Here is a 7,606-nt window from a genome sequence, read left to right as displayed (position 1 = left end):
ACAACACAGGGTAGTCATATTAGTAAACAAATGCAAGAGTATGAAAAAAATCTTAGTAAACAGATTGAGAAGGTTGATGTAAGAGTAGACAGTGTGAGTAATGAAATTAAAAACCTCAAAAGCGAAATTACTGTCATCAATGGCAATATTGCCAACATACAGGGACAAATTGATGACATTAACGAAAGATTTGACACCGAAGTAATTAAAATTCAAAATCAAGTAGAACTCTTAGTCTGTACTAAGGTTGACGAAAAGGTATTCGGTATTAAATCCGAAATACAAACCGAATGTAACGCGGAATTTGCACAGATTAAACAGTCTGTAACAGAAACAAGCAGAGCTCTAACCAAACAGATTCTTACTTGCGAAAAGAAGTGTGACCATAACACTTCACAAATCCAAGGCAAAATGTATGACTTGGAAAGAAAAATACAAACCGGACCTACACATCCTACTGAAAGAATGCCTTTCAGTAAAATATTAGAGGGCGAAGAGAAATTCGACCCTGCAAAGAGGCATAACGGATGGCACCCTACAGACTTTGTAAAGAATTGCGAAAGAAATTTTCCTGAATATTTGTCCGACCAGGAAAAAATCAATGTATTCATCAGTGCATTAACGGGAGAAGCTAAAAGGTGGGGGTTGAATCTGGATACAAACCAGATGCCTTTTGAAAATTTTAAACAAAAACTTATTGACGAGTACTGGTCAGAACAAAAAAAAGACCAGTTGTGGCGTGAGTTTCTCATGGCCAGGTTGTATGATATCAGACGTAGGCAAACCATGAAAGAGTTTTGTGAATCATGGTACAGAAAGTTGATACATCTGAAGGCTAGAAGAACTGAAGCCGAGATCGTTTGTGTTCTTTGGCAGAAATTGCCTGAGGATTCTAAACGTTATGTTGGAAGTACACACAGAAGTTTTTCTGCGTTTTTGGAAAGGGTAGAGGATGAAGATCACTGGCGAAGAAATCGCGAGTCCCGTCCTGATAATAACAACAATCATTCGCGAGAAAGTAATGACCAAGCTGAACGACGTGAAAATGATAGGTTTCGTGCAAACACAATTCAGAGAGGTCGCGCGAGAGGTAGAGGAAATTATACGACGTGCGGCAGAGGATACATGGCACGGAATTTCCAAAATAGAGACGAAATGGAAAACTGGAAACCGCGTGTGTTACGGGCCGGATTCACGCGGAAACCGGTTGTGGGCCCAAAGAAAAGGTATCAAATGACAAATTCAAGAAGAAAAGATGTAAAATACGGGGCAGGGAGGTTAAGGACGCGCCTATGGAAGACGGGCGCGGAGTGATAAATAGTGGCGTTCCCATTGAGAAGTCACGTGACCGTTCGTGCTAGGGCCAGCGCTTGCTGGAACACCGTACATTGCCCTTGCTAGCACATACAAATGGCAGACGTCAGAACAAGATGGCTGCCGTAGAGAGAAGCAGAAGAGGCGGGATCGGACACTTCCGTTGGCCGGTTTCAGTAGTAAATGAATGTAAAAATGGAAATAAAGTTAATGTCATATGATAAAGATAGCTCAGTATCGGAATCGTGCGAAAAGAGTTTATTAAAGAATGAAAGGGAGCCAGAAAAGGCGAGTGAAAAGGAGAATATTTGTGCTGTTAATGATGCGTATGAGGTGAAAGACGTAGATGGGGGGGGGGGGGAGGTTATGATGAATAAAGAGGAAAGGGAGGTAGAATATGCCACGCAAAAGACGTGTGCACAATTAATAATAGGTGAAAATGATGTAGAGGAGGACGTTAGTAAACATGACATTATAAGCAGTGCAGGTGAAGTTATTGTTGATGAAAAGGTGTTTAATGATTTTAATGCAGAAGGGCCAAGTAGGAATTTCGCACGATTGCCTGAAACTGATAGTAAGGAAGAAAATGAAATGAAGGTTATCGAAGGATATGACGATTATACTAAATATGAAGTTAAGGCTGAAATCGTTCAAAGTGATACAACAGAAGTGCCTGAGTCTCCAAACGATGTGCAGTGGGTAGAAAATGAGTCGAAAAACGAAGTGGCTGAAATATCTAGTGATAATTTGCCTCACTGTTTAAAAGTTGCTTTCCTGCTCGAATCTGATAACGAAATAGACCTTAGTGATAGCTCAGACGAAGGAGAGACTGCAGATTCAGATACAGATGAGTTTTCGGAGGTCGACAAACATAATTATACCTTTACAGAAAGAGGTTACGAAAAAGTTAATGACATCTTTTCGAAACAAAATCCGCAATGCGTAACTGAAACAAAACCGAAAGAGCCGCCGTATGACACTATATTAGGGCAGGCTTTACTTAATGTAATGAAAGAAATAGATTTACAGAAACCTAAAGAACATCCAGATATAAATATAGTAGAACGCGAATTGTTGAAAATCTGTAAAGATGTAGAAGTCAACAAACCCAAAAAGCCACCTGATATACAACAGAAATCAGTAGGTAATATTTCCTGGAAAGATATTATGGTTGAGCAGGATCTGTTATGGGAAGAACAGGAGGAAAAAAAACACAGAATTATTAAACTAACTGTAATACCTGTAAATGTTTATAACACTGAGCTGCAAGTACTTTTAGACACAGGATCCCAAATCAGTGCCATATCAGAATGTTTCTTTGATCATATTTCATGTAAACCAGGGTTAGTAATAATGTCTGTTAGTGGAGTGAAAATTATAGGAGCTACTGGTAGGTCCAGTAAGCCCATTCAAAAACAAGTATTGATGGACTTTGAAATAGGAAGGAAAAAAATTGAACATGATTTTTAGTGGTCCCTGAACTAAGTGCTGAAATGATTCTAGGTATTGATTGGTTAGACAAGTGTGGTAGTGGAACTGTTAAGATTAATAGGGAAACCAAAACAATAGAAATTAAATTTGAAGGTGACAACCAGGTCCAAGCTGTGAATGTAGAACCCTTATTGTTAAAAATAGATTCTAATAATGATGGTTTATCTCAACTATATGAAATATACCATGTGAGAGGTTTATTGCAGGATGATCAAAAAACTAACAGTTTTAGGGAAATTGTTGATGTTATCCAAGAAATATCATGTAAACAGAAAGATGATTTATTTAATATCTTGAATAATAATAAGAAAGTGTTCTCTGATAAACTAGGTGTCGTAAATAACTTTGAATACCGTATGGATATCCTGGAACATGAACCATTCTTTGTCAGACCATATCCAATACCTATAGCTAAGAAAGAAGCAGTACAAGCTGAAATTGATAAAATGTTGGAATGGGGGGTAATAGAAAGAAGCAATAGTGAATACAATAGTCCACTTATTATAGTCAATAAAAAGGATGGAGGTGTAAGAGTAGTCATTAATGCACGGACATTGAATAAAATTGTCAGGAGAGAAGTAGACAGGCCTGAAAATTTAGATGATTTATTACAAAAGTTCCATAATGTAAAATACCTAACCAGTTTAGACCTCACTGCTGGATATTGGCAGATCCCATTACACAAATATTCTAGGAAATATACAGCTTTTTTGTTTGCAGGAAAATGTTACCAATACAAAGTTGTACCATTTGGTTTAAATACTTCTGTTTCTGTTTTCATTAGGGCTTTGGATTCTGTATTAGGAAAAGAAATTTGTGCCAGATTAACTGTATATGTAGATGACCTATTGATTGCTACTGATAACTGGGAGGAGCATTGTGACCTGTTAAACAAAACCCTTATTGCTCTTCTAGCAGGGGACATGACTTTAAAGTTAAAAAAGTGTGAATTTGTGAGACAAGAAATTAAGTTTTTAGGACACATAATAACAACATCTGGGATTGGCAAGGACCCAGGAAAGCTTAATGCTATTGAAAAATGCCCTCCTCCAAAGAACAGGAAACAGTTGAAAGCGTTTTTAGGTCTTTGTGGGTTTTACCGCAAATTTGTGAAGGGGCAAGCTTTTAACAGCCCACATTTGAATAGCTTGTTGAAGAAAAATAGTGTATATATTTGGACATCTGAATGTCAGAAAGATTTTGAAAATTTGAAAACTGAGTTAGTAAGGGAAAACATTTTACATCACCCAGTTTTAAGTGAGCCATTCCACATGATTACAGACAGTAGTGCTTATGGTATTGGTGTTGAAATATTTCAGGAAAACACAGAATCTGGGGAAACAGAACATAGTACCATTGCTTTTGCTAGTAGGACTTTAACTAAATATGAGAAAAACTATGCTATCTCAGAGAAAGAGGCCTTAGCAATCATTTGGGGATTAAAGAAATTTAGGATTTATTTATGGGGACATAAACCCATAATTCATACAGACCACAGGGCGTTAACCTTTTTGAAAATTTGTCGACTGTTTACTGGCAGGTTGAGTCGATGGGCCCTGTACTTACAACAGTTTGATTATGAGATATTATACATTAAAGGTAGTGACAATTATGTAGCTGATGCTTTATCACGATTGCCTGAGGGTATGAACAACTTACCAAGGGAATGTAATGAAGATGGCAAATTTCATATAAGATATATTAAGGAGGTTCCAGATGGGAAAAGAATTGAGCAAATTTGTAAAAGTATGAGGTTCCACCAGAGTGAGGATGAAATTTGGAAGTCAGTGAAAGTTAATTTTAGTAACCCTAATTTCCCACAAATCAGTAGATTTTACATTTAATGGAGTTTTGTAAAGGAGAAAGAATACTAGCACTGAAGAATGGAAGGTGTGTTGGCCTAGGCAATTTGAGACTGAAGTGATTGATTATTTTCATCTTGCCTTAGGGCATTGTGGTCCCAATAAGTGTATTGAAAAGTTAACTGATGTGGTTGAGATTAACGTAGGTGCTACTAAGGAAATTACTGAGAGAATAAGATCTTGGGACGTATGTCAGAGGGCAAAAGTAACAGAGTAAATCAAGGTTTCATGCAGAATACAATACCAGAGAACACATTAGAATTACTGTCAGTGGATTTGTATGGTCCTTTACGAAAAACCTCAGGTAATTGGTCTTACATTGTTGTAGTGTTGGAAGTGTTCTCCAAATTTATTAAATTATATCCAATTAGGAAAGCCACTGCTAAAGCAGTCTTTAGCAAGATGACTGAGTATTTTAACACCATTGGTAAACCTAAAGCAGTTTTGTCTGATAATGGACCACAGTTTATCTCAAAAATCTGGAAGGAAGGCATGAAGCAACATGATGTTCAAGTTAAATACACTCCTGGAAATTGAAATAAGAACACCGTGAATTCATTGTACCAGGAAGGGGAAACTTTATTGACACATTCCTGGGGTCAGATACATCACATGATCACACTGACAGAACCACAGGCACATAGACACAGGCAACAGAGCATGCACAATGTCGGCACTAGTACAGTGTATATCCACCTTTCGCAGCAATGCAGGCTGCTATTCTCCCATGGAGACGATCGTAGAGATGCTGGATGTAGTCCTGTGGAACGGCTTGCCATGCCATTTCCACCTGGCGCCTCAGTTGGACCAGCGTTCGAGCTGGACGTGCAGACCGCGTGAGACGACGCTTCATCCAGTCCCAAACATGCTCAATGGGGGACAGATCCGGAGATCTTGCTGGCCAGGGTAGTTGACTTACACCTTCTAGAGTACGTTGGGTGGCACGGGATACATGCGGACGTGCATTGTCCTGTTGGAACAGCAAGTTCCCTTGCCGGTCTAGGAATGGTAGAACGATGGGTTCGATGACGGTTTGGATGTACCGTGCACTATTCAGTGTACACTCCTGGAAATGGAAAAAAGTACACATTGACACCGGTGTGTCAGACCCACCAAACTTGCTCCGGACACTGCGAGAGGGCTGTACAAGCAATGATCACACGCACCGCACAGCGGACACACCAGGAACCGCGGTGTTGGCCCTCGAATGGCGCTAGCTGCGCAGCATTTGTGCACCGCCGCCATCAGTGTCAGCCAGTTTGCCGTGGCATACGGAGCTCCATCGCAGTCTTTAACACTGGTAGCATGCCGCGACAGCGTGGACATGAACCGTATGTGCAGTTGACGGACTTTGAGCGAGGGCATATATTGGGCATGCGGGAGGCCGGGTGGACGTACCGCCGAATTGCTCAACACGTGGGGCGTGAGGTCTCCACAGTACATCGATGTTGTCGCCAGTGGTCGGCGGAAGGTGCACGCGCCCGTCGACCTGGGACCGGACCGCAGTGACGCACGGATGCATGCAGAGACCGTAGGATCCTACGCAGTGCCGTAGGGGACCGCACCGCCACTTCCCAGCAAATTAGGGACACTGTTGCTCCTGGGGTATCAGCGAGGACCATTCGCAACCGTCTCCATGAAGCTGGGCTACGGTCCCGCACACCGTTAGGCCGTCTTCCGCTCACGCCCCAACATCATGCAGCCCGCCTCCAGTGGTGTCGCGACAGGCGTGAATGGAGGGACGAATGGAGACGTGTCGTCTTCAGCGATGAGAGTCGCTTCTGCCTTGGTGTCAATGATGGTCGTATGCGTGTTTGGCGCCGTGCGGGTGAGCGCCACAATCAGGACTGCATACGACTGAGGTACACAGGGCCGACACCCGGCATCATGGTGTGGGGAGCGATCTCTTACACTGGCGTTACACCACTGGTGATCGTCGAGGGGACACTGAATAGTGCACGGTACATCCAAACCGTCATCGAACCCATCGTTCTACCATTCCTAGACCGGCAAGGGAACTTGCTGTTCCAACAGGACAATGCACGTCCGCATGTATCCCGTGCCACCCAACGTGCTCTAGAAGGTGTAAGTCAACTACCCTGGCCAGCAAGATCTCCGGATCTGTCCCCCATTGAGCATGTTTGGGACTGGATGAAGCGTCGTCTCACGTGGTCTGCACGTCCAGCACGAACGCTGGTCCAACTGAGGCGCCAGGTGGAAATGGCATGGCAAGCCGTTCCACAGGACTACATCCAGCATCTCTACGATCGTCTCCATGGGAGAATAGCAGCCTGCATTGCTGCGAAAGGTGGATATACACTGTACTAGTGCCGACATTGTGCATGCTCTGTTGCCTGTGTCTATGTGCCTGTGGTTCTGTCAGTGTGATCATGTGATGTATCTGACCCCAGGAATGTGTCAATAAAGTTTCCCCTTTCTGGGACAATGAATTCACGGTGTTATTATTTCAATTTCCAGGAGTGTAGTTGACCTGAAGTTGTATGTCCACAGAAACCAATGATGAATGAAATGTAGTACCCTCAGGGGACATGCACTCTTAGCATTGTCAGGTGCCTGACGAGCACCAGGGACCCGAGTCGTTGCCAGCACTACTTCCATTTCTTTTCATGCGGCAAACCTTCCTCTTCATCATTCAGAACTTTTACTATCTTCTTTCCTTCTTCTCTATTAGAGTAAATTGAGTAGTGTGGAAATAATGTAAGATACTGTGTATCGTTTGTGGACAAGTAAATGAATAATTAAATTGGGTACACTTGAAAATGACCAAGGATAATGAAAGTATAGCGGGTACAGTGAAAAGGAATAGGAACATGCAGTTAAAGTAAATGAATAAATGGTTCTATGCAGAAAGATGCAAGTGTGAATAAAGGTAATGTTTAAAGTGAATAATCTAATATGATTAATGTCTAAAAATGGTT

This window comes from Schistocerca nitens, chromosome 7 (genome assembly GCF_023898315.1).
Source record: "Schistocerca nitens isolate TAMUIC-IGC-003100 chromosome 7, iqSchNite1.1, whole genome shotgun sequence".
NCBI lineage: Eukaryota > Metazoa > Arthropoda > Insecta > Orthoptera > Acrididae > Schistocerca > Schistocerca nitens.
This window is presented reverse-complemented; position numbering follows the sequence as displayed.